Raw genomic sequence first — 17,583 nt, 5'->3', positions numbered from 1 at the left:
AGACTGAGTCTGGTGCCGGGGCAGGAGAGGGGGGCTGCTTTTGCCCTGCGGATGTCTTTGAAGGTCTGTGCTCCGCCTGTCCCAGCTGTGCCTTTCTCCAGGGAAAAGAAGACAAGCTATGACCCTGGGCTCCGCAGAACGAGCCTCTGAAAGATCCAGGTTTTCTGAGCAGGAACTAAGCCACCCAGAAGATGGGGAAGCTGGGGCCCAAGAAGAGGACGTGGCTGTGGCCTCAGAGTGAGTGGGCCTCCTTCAGTGCTGATGAGTCAGGCACTGCATCACTCAGTTCCTGCTGACACTGAGGTTTCAGCATTCTCAGCATCCTCTGAGGTTAAACACAGAAGTTCTAGAGTCCGATCCTGACCCTCGGATACATGGTGTGGTGTTGTGCAAGCTGCTGCCTCTCCCTGAGCCCCCGTGCCCTCATCTGCACCCCTGAGGTGATAACACGTCCTGCCACATCGGGTTCTGGTGAGTTAATGTCAGCTCACGTGAGCGCAGGTGCCCACTCACTGTAAGTGGCGTAAGTGCTCAGGAACTCATCTCTGCAATGACATTGTTAATTACTGTGAGAACTGTAATTATTAACAGGGGATTCCCACCAACAATTTCAGGCACTCAGCAAAACCACAGAGTCCAGCGTGGTCCAGCTCAGAGGAATGTCAGAATGAGTATCCTTTCTTCTTGTTCCCTCTCTCTTAGCCACAGGGCTTGCCTGCTCTCAGGCCCGGCGACCCACCGCAAATTCAAAATGAAATGCCACGGGTCGGAGAGAACCTGCGGAAGAAAGGACTGTGAGCGATTACACCCATGCCTCAGAGACGGGAGGCATTTGAGCTCGATCTCGTGGTCGGGTTGGAGCTGTGCAAGCTAAATTGCACAGTGGCATTCCCGGGCGGGGAGGGAGGAGCTTTGGCCAAGGTTTGGAAGTAGGAAAACATTTCTTATTCCTTTTGGGGAGACAGAAAAGAGAGTGATTCATTTTGGCCACAGTGGAGTTCATGATGGGATGGTGAGTTGTTAGGTTGTGGCCAGGTCACGGATGCAGGGCAGGGGGTTCAGTCTCTTCCCTGGAAGTGACAAGGAACTGTGACTGCTTCTGAGGAAGGGAGAACCATACTTAGAGCTGGGCTTTGGGAAGACCACACTCTCTCAGCCCCTGCATAGGCCAGAGGCCCCAGCCCTGCCCAGAGCCACTGCAGTGGTCTGGGCAGGGATGCTGAGGCCTAAGTTTGGGCGACGCCAGTGTGGGTGGGGGGAGATTCCAGACGAGGTGGCACAATCAACGAGGCATGGGAAATAACTAGAAGTGGCTGTGGGTGGGGGAGCACCCACGGCCAGCTCCCAGACTGACAGCTTGGGCAACCGGCCAGTTGAGATGAAGGCCCTGGGTCGAAGAGGTTTGGGGTCGAAGAGGTTTGGGGACAAAGATGGCGGCGGCAGCTCAGGGCACGCCTCGCTTGAGCGAGCCTTCTGCACAGGCAGTTGGCTCTGTAGGGCTTAGAGGTCTCAGGATTGGGAAAGCGCATTTGACAATGTTCCTCCCCTGAGTATGGCTGGTTTGCTGTTGAGGGGCATGGGCAGGGAGGAGGGCTGGGCGGGGATGCTGGCTGTGGCTGTGGCCTCAGCCCGAGTGCACCCCAGTGCGGCACCTCTCTGTGCGGCTGTTCCCCATTCTCATCTTACCCTTCCTTCCTGGCCCTCACTCCGCTGCGTCATTTTAGGGAACTTGCAAACCAGGCCTCGTGCCTTTAACTTACAAAATTATACACTCCAATGAGCCGGAGAGGGGCTTTTGGAATAATTCTATTGAAAATATGTGGGTTTTCGCCTTGAAATGATCTTCCTGAAATTATCCCCTTTCTCTCTTTATAAATATTAAAAAGAAGAAATCAGAGCTTAGTTCTTTAAATCCCTATTCAGGGACTTTCTTGTTTGCCTCGCAGGAAAGTAACCAGCCCTTTCTGAGAAAGAAAAGGAGGGGGCCGGCCGGATGCCTTTAACATGACACCCACCCAAGACCACCTTTTGGAGCACCCCTGACCAGTCCCTCCTTGTCCTCCTACAGCTGGGCTGGGATTTGCTGGGATATTACATGTCCATGTGGGGGTGTAAGAGAGAAGGAGCAGATTCCGGAAGGGTGCGGAGAGGGGAGGGGAGGGAGGCAGCAGAGAGATGGAAGCAGAGAAACAGAAAAGTAGGGAGAGAGAGAGACAGTGACAGAGAGAGAAGGCAGGGAGGGGCAGAAGGGAGACAGCGAGAGCGTGAGAGAGAAATAGCTCTGAGGTGAAAGACAGAGACACGCCAGCCCAGAGATGGATGGGCGGGGGACGAGTGCAGGGACGCAGGGCTCGAGGATTGAAGGAGGCAGAATACGGAGGAGACGGACAGCAGCACACAGATGCGGAGAGAGAAAGAGAAGACCGAGGGATAGAGGAAGTGGGAGGGTTAGGGGAGGCGACAGGGAGCCAGAGGCAGAAAAGGATGCAGAGAGAGGCCCAGTGAATGGAGTGACACAGATTGACAGGTGGGGTAGAAAGCAGCCACAGGGAGAGACAGGGCAGCCGGTGACACACAGCAGGGGAGCAGGGGGGAGGGAACAAGGGGACTGAATGGGCCCGAGCCTCTCTCAGGAGGAAGGCCGGCTTGTGCTGGGGATGAATACATGACTCATATGCAGAATGGCATCTGATGGAGGGAACTTCCTCATTCCAGGCCAGGCTCCTCTGGCACCTGCTTCGGTCCCATGATTGGGGTTCAGCATTGTTGACCTTTGGGACGTGAGGGAGCAGTGCGGGCAGAAGGGAGAGGTTAACGGTAGCTAGGCTGAGAAGACACGAGGACCCACGTTCAGGCATCAGCTCTGCCAATCACTGCTATCTGGCCTCATTAGCAGCCTTCGGAGCCTTGGTTTCCTCATCTGGAAATGGGGATAAATGGTACCCGCATCACAGGGTTGTGCCCCCTGCACGAGGCACTGCATGTGCGGGGCCTGCAAGCACCCGGTGGTAGTATGCACCCCACCTCACGTGCAACGGTTGATGTCGTCCTGCTTGGAGTCTGGGCTCAACTCCAGTCCCTCCGTGATCTTAGAATTGGTCAGGGCTGACCCTGAAGACCTGGGGGTAAAAACTGTACCCCACAGGCACCCCAAAAGGGGAAATCTTCAGGAGGGAGGGATCAGGGGATCAAGAAGATTTTGTGCCTGGGGCCGCTTCCTGAGGAGGCTTTCACAGGCGGTGGTGGTGGGTGCAAGAGGTAAGGGGGGAGGGGCTGGGTGCACGTAATGGGCCTCTGACTCCCTGAAAGGGGACCTGGTAAGGAAGAGAGTGGCCTGGCCTGTGGCTTCCGATGTGACCTGGAGCCCTCCAGGGCTTCTGCCTGCCTGTCTGAACGAAAGGACATTAGACTCCAAGCTCCATAGGGCTGGTGGTCCTAACACCTAGGAGCGCCCAAGGTCTATGACTGTAAGCAGCCCAACCTGGGGTGGGGGTGGGGAGGGTGTCCCCTACCCCTTCCCCCGTCCCCACCAAAAACAACCGCAACAGGAACAGGGCCCTGTCAGCTTCTAAAGGATCTGTCACGAAGCACTGTAGTTGGTTACCGGTTACCACACAAACCAAGCCCTTGATCTGCCGTGTTTGAGGAAACTCTTTGTTCCTTTCAAGTCTCTATTCTCTCAGCTGGGGCTGGTGCAGAGAGTTTTCTCTTTCCTCCCTTTCTTTGTGGGTTTTTAAAAATAACTGGCTTGTGCATTCAGGCAGTGTTCCAGAAAAGGGTTCCCAGGCTGAGGTTCAGGGCCAGGGGGACTCCAGCCCCTTGCTCCTGGGAAGGCAGGGAGGAGGCAGGAGGGGGAGGATACTAAACCCTGTGTCCGGGAGAGGATCTGACACCAGCACGGTGAGGTGAGGCCAGAGGACACAGACTGGACGACCGGGGTGCTAATCCTGGAGGCAGCGCCCCCAAGCCGCCTGACCCCGGTGCCCTCCCAGCCCCTTCTGGACCTCACTTTTATTCACTGTCATATCAGAGACCAGAGCAGATGTGCTGAGTCGTCCAATGCCGTTTTTTTTTTTGTGCCAGACATTGCTAATCGATCACCCTCCCCTGGGGAGCTTGGATTGGCCTTGAGAATCCTTTCGATACAATGCTCTGGTTGTTCACTAGACCTGGATTTGGGGTGCAAAAGGAGACCTGGATTTGGGGTGCAAAATGAGAGCATCCTAGACGGGATCGTCTCAACAGGGCCAACGTAAAGTGGAGACTCAGATGTTTGTTGGATGTGTGGATGCATGGGCGATTTTTTCTTCTTTTTAGTCCTGACTACACATCAGGCATTGTTCTAACTACTTTCTAAACAGTGAACAACACCGAGTTCTTGACCTCAATCCAATGTGCGAGGGAGGTGGGCAGTCAGCAAGTGAGCAGAGAAATAATATGTCAGATGCCAGGTGGTGATCAGTGCTATGAAGAAAGCTGAGCCAGAGTGAAACAATAGGGAGTGACAGGGTGTGGGTGGGGGGCATGACATGAAGGTCACGAGAGAAGGTCTTCTGGGAAGGTGGTATTGGAGCAAAAACTCAACCAAGTGAGATAATCTCCAGATTGCATCACTCTAAGGCTTGGAGCCTAGCCTGGCTGGACACTAAGATTCTATTTTCTGTTGCATGAGATTCCAGATCCTGTGCATCTAGGAACCTGGAACTAACATGACAGATTGTTACTGCTCTCACATTCCATGACCACGACTCCAGAATTGTGTCACTCTGAAATTCTAGGATTCACCGAAGCATGTTTTTGCTTGAATAGACCAAAATTCATAGCTTACCCTCTCCCGCTACCCCTAGGAAACGGAGCTGAAAATAGAAACCATCAAAACAACAAGCCATTCCCGCTCTAAGTGCCATAGTAAACAAATGGTCCAATGTTGCTCTGGTGGTTTAATTGCAGCAGTTCCAAACAAGCTCATTCATGAAGGATCTGCAATTGACAGAGAGGGGGCATGAGCCCTGGGAGGTAGAGGAAGGGCAGCTTGTGGCTAGCCCTGGAGGGAGCTCCCCAACACCACCCCAGATGGCGCTGATGTGATGCTGTGGGAAACCTGTTGGAATTCAACAGCTGAAGTCCCGGTCGTCTGGATCAGGCTCCCTTTACCTCTGGGGATCGAGATGATAGATATTTTAACTAGGAGGGTAAAGAAAGGCCTCTCTGAGGAGGTGACTTTAGAGCTGGCCCTGAAGATGGAGAGGACGCCATATTCACAGCCAGCCAAGGTAAGCAAGTCCCAGGTAGATGGAGCAGCAGATTCAAAGGTCCTGAGATGACAGGGAGCTTGGCTGCTTCCCAAAGCAGCTGGATCACAGGAAAACCAGGAGATAAGATCAGGAGGGCCGGAATGGGCTGTGTCCTGCAGGGGTTTGTAAGCTAGGGTTAGAAATGTACAAGCTACTGGAAGGTTTTAAATAGAAGTGACATAATGCAATTCCATATTTAAAAGATTCCAGAGTGCTCTAAATAGAAAGGACTATTGAGGGCAAGAGTAAAAGGCACAGGACAGTAAGAGACTGTGTGTGGCGTTTGTCCCAGAGAGACATGATGGTGGCTTGGATATAGATGGTGGCACTGGATCCATCTGTTTATCTGTTCCTTCTTTCTTCCCTCCCTTCCTTCCATCTCTGCTTCTCCATCCCATCACCCATCCACCCACCCATCTGTCCATTGACCAAACACTACTGATGGGAGCCTGGCAGAATGCTGGGACTACAAGGATGAAATAAACATGGTTCCCAACCATCAGGAGCTCAGAGATGGCAGGGTTCACGGTACAGCAATGTAATCATATGAATGTTCCAGTCAAGGAACGCACAGAGTACTGTGTGAGTTCACGGGAGGAAATTCACTGAGCCTGGGAAGCTGGAAAAGGCCTCAAGGAGGAGATGCTGATGTCTGAGTTGGGCCTTTGGAGACACGGAGGAGTTAGTCGGGCAGGGGGAACATGCCCTGGCAGGGGCACAGCTTGAGTAAAGGCAAGGGGTGAGCGTGAGTGAGCATGGCGCATCCTGGGAATGCGAAGATGTCTGGGATGGTGGGATCAACAGGTGTGTGCAGGGGCACTGTGGGAGAGGAGTTCGGGCCAACTTGCGGAGAGGTGGAGCACGTGACGCAGCCTGCCCCTTCCTCCTCTGCTCTGCCTGCCCCGACCAGAGCAGAGTAATTTAATTAAGTACCAGCTCTTAAATAAGATGCAGCTGTTTAGCAGCTGTTGCCTTCCACCCCAGATGGAGGTGCATCTTGGCGGCGGGCACAGAATTTCCAGGGTGTCTAATTTGTAAGGCTGCAGAGAGGGAAGAAATTCAAGATGCTGCGTTATTATTTAATGGCCATCATTCATTACGCCTCCTCCTACCCCCATTCATTCATTACGTCTCCTCCTGCGCCCAGCGCCACTACCACATGCCACCCATTGCTGTCGGTTTGTCCTGAAGGTAAAAGACGTGATGGCAGGTGGGCTGGGGAGTTTGACTTGCTGGTTCCCACTTAGAACACGAGTGACAAAGTCACCAACCCACAGAGCCCTTAAGAACTTTGATGCTGGTGGAAAATGACTTTGCCCCATTTTCACGAAAGGGGCACAGCTAATAACTGCTACACACAGAGCCAGGTGCTGTGCCAGGTGCTTCACTTACCTGTGCCTCCTGTTCTCCAGCCCTCTCAACTGCCCTGCCAGGTCCTACCTCGGGGCCTTTGCCTTGCTTTCTCCTCCGGCTGGAAATGCTCTTCCTCTAGACCCTAGGCCAATTCCCCCAAGTCCGTCAGGACTTGGGTTAAATGTCGCCTCTTCAGAGAGGCCCTCCCTGACTGCCCCACACCAAGAAAAGCTCTCTTCTCTGTCGTCCTTCACCCCTTTTAGCTTTGTTCCTCACTCAGTAAGTGTATATTCACTGTCTCCTTCTCTTCTCTAGAGTTTAAGCTCCCAAGGGCAAGAATTTTTGTCTGTTTTATTCATTGCAGCCTCCCCAGCACTCAAAAGAGTACTTGACTCAATACAGAACTCTGTAAATATTTTCTCAATGGGTGGATGAATGACCAATGGATCTCATTGAACATCTGAGAAGAGTGTCAGGGAGATAAAATCACTTTCCCGAGAGTGATACAGCCAGCCGCGGATGATGTGGGATTTGAAGCTGGGTCTGACTCTAAAGCTCTCTCCCTTGCATTAAGGGCTTCTTTTCTTTCTCCATAAGTGTATCACCACTTAGTTATGATTTATCTGTTTGTGCTTGGTGCCTGTCTCCCCCACTGGAATGGCAGCTCCACTGAAAGCAGAGTTCGCCTGTTTTATACAGCCGGCTCCTCAGCACTTAACAGGGCTGGGCATCCAGGAAGCACTTCATTGGAATATAGGCGGAGCAAGGGGAGGGAGGGCTGGGGACGGGAGGCGGGGGGGTGCGCCCCACCCTGACCGTGCCTCCAGGTGGGTGGGAGGCTGGGGGGCTCCAAGTGCTCTCTACTTTCCTGACTCCCCCCACCCATACTTCTTCACTCTTGGAAGCAACTCTGTGAGGCAGGTTTCGTCCAGGCCCTTTTACAGAAGGGGAAATCGAGGCTCCATCAGAGAGCCGATTTGCCTTGCCCAAGGTCACCAGCTAGTGAGAGAAGAGCTGGGAGCTGAGCCCAAGCCTGCAGAGCTCACTCATCATGAAAAAAGGGCCCCACTGAACACCTGCTGGCTCTGTCCACCCAGACATGCAGCCTCCCAATCAGAAGCTGGACTTACAACCAACCAGGGCCCGTGCTTCCCCTTCAAGGTCAACAGTATCAGGGTCAATGTGAAACTCACCCTTAATTCACTACTCCCTAGTTTTGTCCATTTAAGTGAGAACTTTAATGTTATTTTAACCCTAATCCCCCATGGACTTCAATGGAAGCTTTGAATCCATGAGGAACATCAGACATCGTTTTTGGAGGCAGCACTGGCGCCCAATGGAAATCACATTAGCATACTCATTATCATCACGGCCCTTTGAATGCGTTTTCTAGCTGTTCCTTTAAAGTGACTCAGTGACAATGGGTCCTTTCTGTTCACCGGCCTGAAGCAGGGCCGTGGTCGACTGCTGTGTGCTTCTCTGCATTTTTCAAACGGTGACACGGAGCCACGTTGCATAAGGTGCTGGGAAGAACCTCGGCCCGCAGAAGCTGTGGCGGTGAATGAAACACGCTCCGGGTTTGGAAGAAATGTCTCCTCACGTCACTCAGGCAGTTGTGAGGGGACCCCGGGGCGAGGGTCAGGGAACAAAAATGCTGCTCAACCGTCTTCCAAGGAGCCTAGACTTTGTTAATAGGAGGCCCCCTGGGTGCATTGAAGAATCAGGGATGGGTCTGGGTTGACTCAACTCTGGAAAGTGCCAGAATTACCTGGGAAGCTTTTTACTAACAGTCCGTGCCCGTATCTCCCACTAGACCATTTGGTTCCAATCCTGGGGAGCGTGGGGACGCCGGGGCATCACAGGTTTTTAAGTGTCCCCATGTGACTCCAGTATGCTAACAGGCAGCTAGTCGGCGGAGCTAAACCACTAACCTAAACTGCTCTCTGGCCCAGTCAGAACCAGACAGTAAAGAGAAGTTGCGGGGTGGGTGATGGGGGCCAGCAGGAAGTCGTCTGGGGACGTGCGGGGAGCAGAAACTTGAGAGAAAACACTATTTTTTGTAAATGAAAATCTACAATACAGAACAGTGGAGAGAACAGCAGTACAATGGCCCTATTGCCGGTAACCAGCCGCGTCAGTCACCAGCCCCAAGTCCTTCCCGTGTGGGGGTGCTAAGGTGCGGGCCGCAGGGAAGCAATGTGCCCCTGAGTCCCTGGGAGCCTCCTGTGAAGCCCACGCCGCTCCCAGTGACTCTGTGACATTGGATCCTTGGCGGGGACACAGAGAGCCAGCGCCAAGCTCTCAGGGTAGGACAAGCTTGCACAGGAGAGCCAACAGCTGGGACACAAGGACTTTTGTATTAAGGGAAAAAAAGTTGTATTTGGAAAGAAATCTCCACCTCTTTGGACTGATGCCTCCTTGACTAGTCTCCTTCGTTCTCCTGGGTTGGGGCGTATCTCTGAAAGGATCAAGGAAGCGAGGGGGATAGCCTGGGAACACCCGGAGGGCGGCAGGTGGGCTGGTTTGTCTCCAGGAAGTCCAGTCCCCTGCGTCCTCCTCTTTCCACCTGACAAAGCTCCCCTGAGCACACACCATACGTCCGACGTTGTGTTCTAGTTACGGGGACGCAGCATAAACAGGGCGGCGGGAGATGCTTCCCCACTCACGGCTTACACCCCACTGTTGGAGATGGACAGACACAAGGGAGTAAAACATAGAGCACGTCAGATCACCCTGAGTGCTACAGTGAAAAATAACGCAGGGAAGGAGACCAAGGGAGGTGCCAACTGATGACACTCCAGGCAGAGGGGACAGTAAATGCAATGGCCTGGGGGTGAGAACGCTCCTTCCAGGCACAGCAAGCACTTTGTGTGGCTGCAGCAGAGGGACGGTGGGGGACAAAGCTGGTGGGTGAGGTCAGGGAGGCGGGTCTGTGGGGAACACTGGTGAGACCAGAGGTTCGGACCTTGGAGCCCTCTGTAGAAGCCTTTTTCCTCTGCATGAGATGGGGAGCTACTGGTGGGTTTTGAGCTAGAGGATTAAAAGGTCTGGTTTACGTATTTATGGGACCAACCAGTCTGGCTGTTGGCTGAATGCAGAACAGGTGTAAGAGGTGAGGACAGGAGCTGAGAAGGCGGCTGCAGTCATCCCAGGTGACAGTGGATGGCAGCACAGACCAGGGCGGCCACGGCGGGCATGGTCAGACGTGGTCAGTTCAGGGGTGTTTGGAAGGCAGAGCCAACAGGGTTTGCTGGCCAAATGTTGGAGCATGAGAGGGGGAGAGGGTCAGGAATGATGCCAAGATGTTTGATCTCAGCAGTTAGCATGTGGACCGGCCTTTCCTGGAATGGAAATCCTACAGGAGGGTGGTTTTGGGGGGATGGTTGGGAATTCTGTTTGGAACAGGTTGGATTTGAGATGCCCAGGCATCACAAAATGCAAATGTCGTCATCCCCTGGACACGTGCATCGCAAGGGCAGGGGAGAGGCTGGCCCAGAGCCATCTCAGATGGCCATGAGACCACTGAAGGCGTGATCGTACATGGAGAAGTGGATTAGGACTGACCTGGGGTTCTGGTGAAACAGAGCGTTTTTCCTGGCCTCCTCTGGCCGGGGGTCAGGCCTGGGGATTGCTCCGAGGGTCCTAGCGCCATTCTTCCTCTCCACTCACCACTTGCAATTCTTAGCATTTGCCCTGCTGTTAAAGGTGAGAGCTGAGCTGGCCTCATCTTAGTTGAAAGGAGCAGAAACTCTCAGGTTAACTTGAGCCGTGGGGATTGTAGTAAAGCTGCAGGCAGGAACTGAAAGGCAGGAGTTTTGATCATGCCCCAGAGAGTGCAGGTGAACCATGGGGAAGTCATTCAGGACCCGAGCTCCAGGGACTGAGTTGGTTCAGGGCCCGCACAGCACAGGGGTCAGATGGCATTCATTCACTCCTCCTCCTCTCTGCTCCCTTTCTGTCTCCCCGGGGTTTTGGCTTACTTATTGCCCCCATGTCTCCACATTGTCTTTGCATTACCTGATCTTGTTAGGTCTTTCAGTTTCCATGCATTTTATGTCCCAACCTTCTGTGATCCAAATTCAAACTGGCAGCTCTCATTGGTGATTAGTTTAGCTGATTGCACTCAGCCCTGCTGAGTGGAGCTTTTGCACTAGGCTTTCTTTTTTTTTTCAATAATTTTTTTAAAAGATTTTATTTGTTTATTTTTAGAGAGGGGAAGGGAGGAAAAAAGAGAAGGAAAGAAACATCAATGTGTGGTTGTCTCTCAAGCGCCCCCTACTGGGGACCTGGGCTGCAACCCAGGAATGTGCCCTAGACTGGGAATCGAACCAGCAACCCTTTGGTTTGCAGGCTGGTGCTCAATCCATTGAGCCAACACCAGCCAGGGTGTACTAGACTTTCTTATTGGCTGCTGGCTAGCCTATATCTTTGCAGCCTTTGGGTCAGGTGACTGCTACTCCAGTCAGCTGTTGCCACAGTTGCGGAGGTGCTATGGGGTACAAAAATATAAAGTTCACGATAGTGGTGGGCAGCAGTAATAATGACAGCATGGTGTATTGATAAGGGTGGACTCTGAATCAGACAGCCTGGTTCAAACCTGACCTTTACCACTTGCTGTGACCTTGGACGGCTTATTTAACCTAACTGTACCTCCATCTCTACATCTCTAAGTGGAGAATAACAGTGAACTACATGTTAGGGTTGTGATGAGTACATGAAATAATCAATGAAACACTTAGAGCTCAATAGTTAATTAGGGCTCAAAAAAAGTTAACTCTTATTGTCTTAACTACCAGTTGGATCGTTCATCTCGCAAAGTTAGGTTTTTTTAAGGAATGTTCTCATTCAGTCCTTCAGAAAATGCCACTGAGACAGAGTGTCTCTTCGGCCCCATCAGACAGATGTGAAAAGGAAGGTATAGAGGTTACCTCGCTTGTCCAAGAGCCCTCAGCTGGGAAGCGATGGAGTTGGGATTCAGACACAGGTTTGTCTGGCTCCAGAACCATTGTTCTGAATCACTGTGCCCCTGACAGGAGACCTACGCCTAAGTGCCCACCCTGGGTCACTTCCTCCGTGAGGCCGTGGGCAAGAATGCCACCGGGAGGTGCAGCCCCTGGTCCTCCCCCCACCCCCCGGTCCCAGCGCTCCTTATCCTACAAGGGGCTAAAGCCTTGTTCCCAAAATGCAACTGCTAAAGCAGCGACTGTGTGACTCTCCCACTCTGGTCTGCCAAGGCAGTTCCTCCCTTGTCCTGTGTGATCAGCACCTGGATAAGTTAGCAGACTATGGCTTATTCCTCCCATTTGACAGATGCAGAAACTGAGACTCAACAAAAAGGTAGAACTCAGATCTCTCGGTCCTTTCCCCCACTCCCACTCCTCCCTGTGCAGGATAAAACTGATCTGGAAGCCCCTGTGGGTCCTCGAACAGGGTGAAGTAAAGGCCAACAGAAGCTGGGATCAGAGTAGAGGACCTCAGGGCTGGAAGGTGCCGCACTCAAGCCCAGGAGTCACTGGGCCTTACTCTGCCCACTGCTCAGTAATGTAGCCAGTTCTGCAAAGTCTCCTACTCATGGCCTGGGGTGCCTTTAGGCTTTAAAGGAAACAAAACAACCTGAGTTCCTGGAGCCAGTTTAATTCCATGGAGTATGCCCGTCTGGCCCTGGGGCTTGAAGCGGGCTTCCCAACTGAAGGAGCACGGGGGGCGGGGACGGGGACAGGCCATAAGCAGGGTCCTGGCCCACACCTGCCTCTTCTAACGCTCACACACCGTGCAGGGCCTTGCCCAGGCTCCAGCGTGGTTACCAGTAACAGTCCCTGAGGCAGTAATGGACCCAGCCTTAGCACATCGCTGGAGTCTGACAGACTAGGATTTGAGTCTCCACCTTGCACCTACTCACTGTGCGGCTTGTGGCAAGTCACTTGACCTCTCTGGGCTTCCGTTTCCTCCCATGTGGTCTTTCATGGGGTTACCGTGAGGGTGGAGTAGAATGTGTTCACAGAGTGCTCCTTGCAGAGCCTGGTGTGTGGCAAATGCTACTCCTATTGTTTTAGGCATTGAAATCCCACGGCCCATACACAAAACATCACACACTCGCTGTTGGCATGGGAATGACTAAGAGAATTACCTTTTCAGAACATAAGGAAAAATTAGAAGGGAAGTTTATTTGGGTGACAGCATGGAGGAAACATTAGGAGGGACATGATTAGAAAGAAAACATGTCCATTAGGATTATGTTTGGCTGTTGGCAGCAAAATCCAACCATGTTCTAGTTGTTCCTCAATACTCACTCTCCTCTTCTTCCTTAGCCAATGGAACCCCTGCATTTCAGCTGGGCGAGGGGCAGCCCTGGAATGAAGATGACACATGCCCTCCCGCATCCTCGGTATGGCCATGCGAGTTCTTGCCAACAAGAAATATTTTGTGTGACTTACAGAAAATGTCTTGAAAGGGAGGACATACACACTTTACACCTCTCTTTCTCCTTGCTGGCTGGAATTTGAGATGTGATGACTGGTTCCCAAGCAGCCGCCTTGGACCATGGGGTCCTGATTGAAGATAGGTGTTGATTCTTTGACTCTCCTTCCTTCGAGAGAAAGAGTCTGTGTAGAAGAGACTATTTCCCCTCCGCTTGAATCTGGGCTGGCCTGTGACTCCTTGGACCAAGAGAGTACAGTGAAAATAATGGTCTGCCATTCTGGCCTCGCCCTTAAGAGGACTGGCAGCTTCTGCCACGGCCTCTTGGACCCACGAGCTGCCGTGGAAAAGGTCAAACCACTCTGTTGGAGAGACCACCGGGGGAGGCCTTGAGACTGTGTGGAGAGGGACAGGGGCCCATCGGAGCTGAGCACTGCAGTCATCCCCACTGAAATACCGGCATCCTGGGAGAGACATCCCATCCTCCAGATGAGCCCAGTCTGAATACAGTAGAGTGACTAGTCAGTGCCTACGGATCAATCGGAAGGATCCCAGCTGAGCCCTGTACAAATTTCTTATGCACAACATTGTAGAAAATAATAACAGGGTTGTTGTTTTGGGATAATTTGTAACGTAGCAATAAATAACCAGGACGGAACATAAGGTAGAAGCTGTTTGCTCAGGATGCTGCAACAATTATACTAGCTCTGATCTGGTCACATTCCAGATTTCTTGTTACATGAGAAAAGATAGCGTCTGCTATCTGTTTGAGCCTTGACGATGCCGTGGGCTACTACTCGGGGCCTCAGTGTCCCAACTGCTAAATGGAGCGCTAGCTCTGGCCCTATTACCTCCCAAAGTACCTGAGAGGACAGAGTAAGAATCAAGGAGAGAAGCCCTACTATTTATGTAGTATAAAGAGTACTTGTATCCAAAGAGACTGAATGACATGCTCCAGCTGTTATAATGTATTTAATGTGTTCATAATGGCTGTGAACTTGTCATGAGACAATTGTAAAAGATTTTGGAATTAGACACATTAGGGCTCAAGGCTCATCTCTGCTACTTTCTAACATGACAAATTAGGTCAGTCACTAAATCTCTCCAAGCCTTAGTTTCCTCATCAATAAAACACAGGCGATGCTATTTCCCTTGTAGAGTCTGCATGAGGATTAAATTAAATGAGATTAATCCATCTATGTGATAAATATTAAATATCTCTTGTGTGCCTGGCCAGACCCATTCCTGGTATTGGTGGGAGCTGGGAGCCACTCACCCCCCTGCCCCCAGAACTAAATATTTAAAAGCTATAAATCAACCTAATACATTGTTTTTAAAATGTCCTATCCTTCTCCTCGATGAATATAACTTCAGAACAACCTGGAAAGCCAGGCTTAATTTGGGAGCCTCAGATTCCTCAGACAGCTTCGCTGAAATGTAGCGGGGTGGTGATGGGGAGAGCTGGCCCCACCCACCCCCCTGCCCCACGGCCCCCCCTGGCCTGTTCCCCTCCTTTCTCATCCTCAGCTCCGCCAACAGGCTTGTGTTTAGGCGCCTCCGGCTGCCTGTCCGATTCCCCTTCACCTCCCAGCTCCACACAGCCCTTGGCTACTTCCTGGGCCTAGTGTTTTGCCTCCAGAGAACAGGGCTGGAAGCAGGCTTGGGGTCTTTGGGCAGGGAACTCAGAGATCCTGGGACCTGAAAGTGTGTCTAGAGGAGGGTGGGGGGCAAAGGCTTGGGTGGGTGTGTCCCCTTGGCCTTGTAGGGACAAATGCAGCTGGAGGAGTGCCAGAGAGAGGCCCTTTAAAGCGTGGAACCAGGGCAGGGTCCCTGTTACCTGTATCTAAGGGTGGGCTTGGTCAGGCCTCTGCTCAAGTGTGGGGGGCAGGGGTGCATCAGCGAATGAGGCAGACACCATCCCAGCCCCCTGAATAGAAGGGATTCAGTCCTTCAGCCTGCGCCTCAGTCTCAGCCCCGTCTGTAAGGGGAGGGCTGAACTGGTCCTGCCTCTCCGCGTCTGTGCTGGAGACCAAAGGCTGGGACTTGGTGAACTCAACATACATTTCCTAGTGGCCAGGAGAGCCAACGGGAGGGGCATGTTGAACACCTGAGTGACACCCGTCCTCCTCCAACTCGAGCCCAGCTCTGCTGAAGAAGCCTCCGCCACCTATTCATCCACGGGACCCCTTCAGCCGTCATGACAACGGCCTGACTCCCCACGACACCAGGAATAAAAAGCCCCTCCTCAAGACCTGCAAAGCCTGCCCCGTCAGCTTCCGGTCATCTCCGCTCCTGCCGGTGCTCCCGCCCCTTGAACGTCCTTGTGCTCCTGAGATGCGTGCAGTCCGTGCCCACCTGGCTGCCTGGCGCACCCAGCTCTGTGCAGGGCTGGATCCTCTCCTCATTCAAGCCTGAGCTTAAACGGCCCCCGTGACACAGAGACGGGCACAAACTCCCTCTCGGGAATAGCTCTCCCCTAGGCCCAGCACTCTCTGTCATGTCGCCATCTCACGCCCTTCCCAGCAGAAGCAGAAGTGGTGGCGCGGAGTGGTGAAGAGGCCTCACTCAGAGCCCAGCTGTCCCAGTCCAGCTCTCGTCTCCTCTGCATACTGGACACTTGAGTGAGTCGTTCAGCCTGTTTCCCCATGAATACCGATGCTCCTCGATTCCCAGCGGGGTGGCATGCTGATGAACCCATTCTGAGTGGAAAGTGCTGGAAGTGAAAGACGCATTTACCACGCCTCACCGCCGAACTTCCTAGCTGTGCCCAGCCCCCCTTAAACATGCTTGGAACACGTGCGTTACACTACAGTGTTGGTGCAACACTGCACAGAGCACTACAGTGGGGCAATCACGTCGAGTTTCATCTGCTTGCCTCTTCCTCTCGCCAGAAGCAGGAGACAGCGGTGAGCATTTTGTAGACAGGTTGGGATGTGAAAACACAAAACACAATATCCAGGTAGCACTGGCAACACAGTAGATCACAGAGTATCAGTTCTTTGCCCTCGTGATCGGGTGGCTCACTGGGAACAGGGAGTATTATCCGTGGCCCGTGGGGAAAAAATCTAAATTCACAATTCAAAGTACGGTATCTACTGAATGCATGTCATTTTCACACTGTTGTAAGTGAAACTATCGTAAGTCGAAACCGCTGTAAGTGGGGACTATCTGTATATTATTCAGCTTCTCAGTTCCCCTGAAGAGTTGATTTGACCTCTGTTTTCCCACCTGTGAAAGGGGGTATTAATTACTCTGGCAGGTTGATCGTGAGATTAGAAGAGACAACGCACATATTTATAGCCTCCGGAACAGAGCCTGGCATCAGCCTCACATTTGTTTGCTATTACATTAACACTTGTTGTTTGAAATTATCTTGTCTATTTCTTTCCTTGGTGTCCCCGTTCTCTCTCTGAAAGGCAAACTCTCCACAGCAGCCTCTTTGTCTGCCCTGCTCCACGCTGCCTCCCACGGTGCTTGGAGAAACGAATTCCAACAAGAAGCCGCCCGGGCTGAGCGAGCCCGTATGTCCATTTCCCTGCGCAGATGGGGGAACCGAGGCACGGGTGGAGCAGCCAGGAGCCAGGGCCTGCGCCAACCGTGCGGCCCCGCGCAGGGGCGCCTGTCACAAGAGAGCCCAGAGTCCCGCTCCAGCGCGGGTTGTCCGCGACGCCGGCATTTTTGTTCTGTGCGTTTGTCTTTCAAGGCCCGGGCCAAAGCCACCGCGGTGGGGGAGGCAAAGCGGCCCGCAGCCCGCGGCAGCTGCGGCAGCGACCTCTCGGTTCCCGGTGCTCGAGCAAAGGCATTTGCATGAAAACAGGAACTCCGTTTGCAGAAAGGACCCGTTCGGGGGTGCACCGCGCGCTTCAGCGCCCCACAGCTGTGCGCCCCTCCCAGAACAGGGAAGGCAGCCGAGAGCGGGGGAAGACCTGCCCACCGCGCGGCCCCCGCACACCGCCTCCTGTCCCCGCACACCGCCTCCTGTCCCCGCCCGCAGAAAAGGCCGACTCATCATACTATTTACGGAGGCGTGGAAGCGGAGCCTCGGGACCACGACCTTGCCGCGCGGAGCGGGCAGAAGGAACCGGCCGGTGGCGGCTCCGGGTCTCAGGTCCCAGCCCTCTCCTCCGCAGCCGAGGACCCCGACGCCTGTTCCGTGTGGGGTGCATGAATGTCACCAGTCCTATCTCCCCCCAGAAAGCAGCATCTCCGAGGGGCGCGCGCCCTGCACCCCCGAGGGGCTCGGTGAAGGATGCCTCCGTAGCCCCTTTCCAGCGCTTTCCCTCAGCCACCTCTCTTTTTGGAATCCCTCCCAGCAGCCACTGGAGGCAGGATAAGCTAAGTGGCAAGAGCAGGGGTTCCGGAGCCAGGGAAACCTGGATTCAAATTCTGCCCCTCCACTTGTCAGCTATGTAACCAAGAGCAAGCGACTCGGCCTCCTGAGGCCTCAGTTTCCACATCTGTAAAGCAGGGAAGAAACGGCCCATGAGGTGCTTAGCTTCTTCAGTGTCACAAATCAAGT

The sequence above is a fragment of the Phyllostomus hastatus genome, unplaced genomic scaffold (genome assembly GCF_019186645.2).
Source record: "Phyllostomus hastatus isolate PE091 unplaced genomic scaffold, TTU_PhHast_1.1 phas_contig_17, whole genome shotgun sequence".
NCBI lineage: Eukaryota > Metazoa > Chordata > Mammalia > Chiroptera > Phyllostomidae > Phyllostomus > Phyllostomus hastatus.
The sequence above is the reverse complement of the archived record's forward strand: the minus strand, read 5'-3'. Positions refer to the sequence as shown.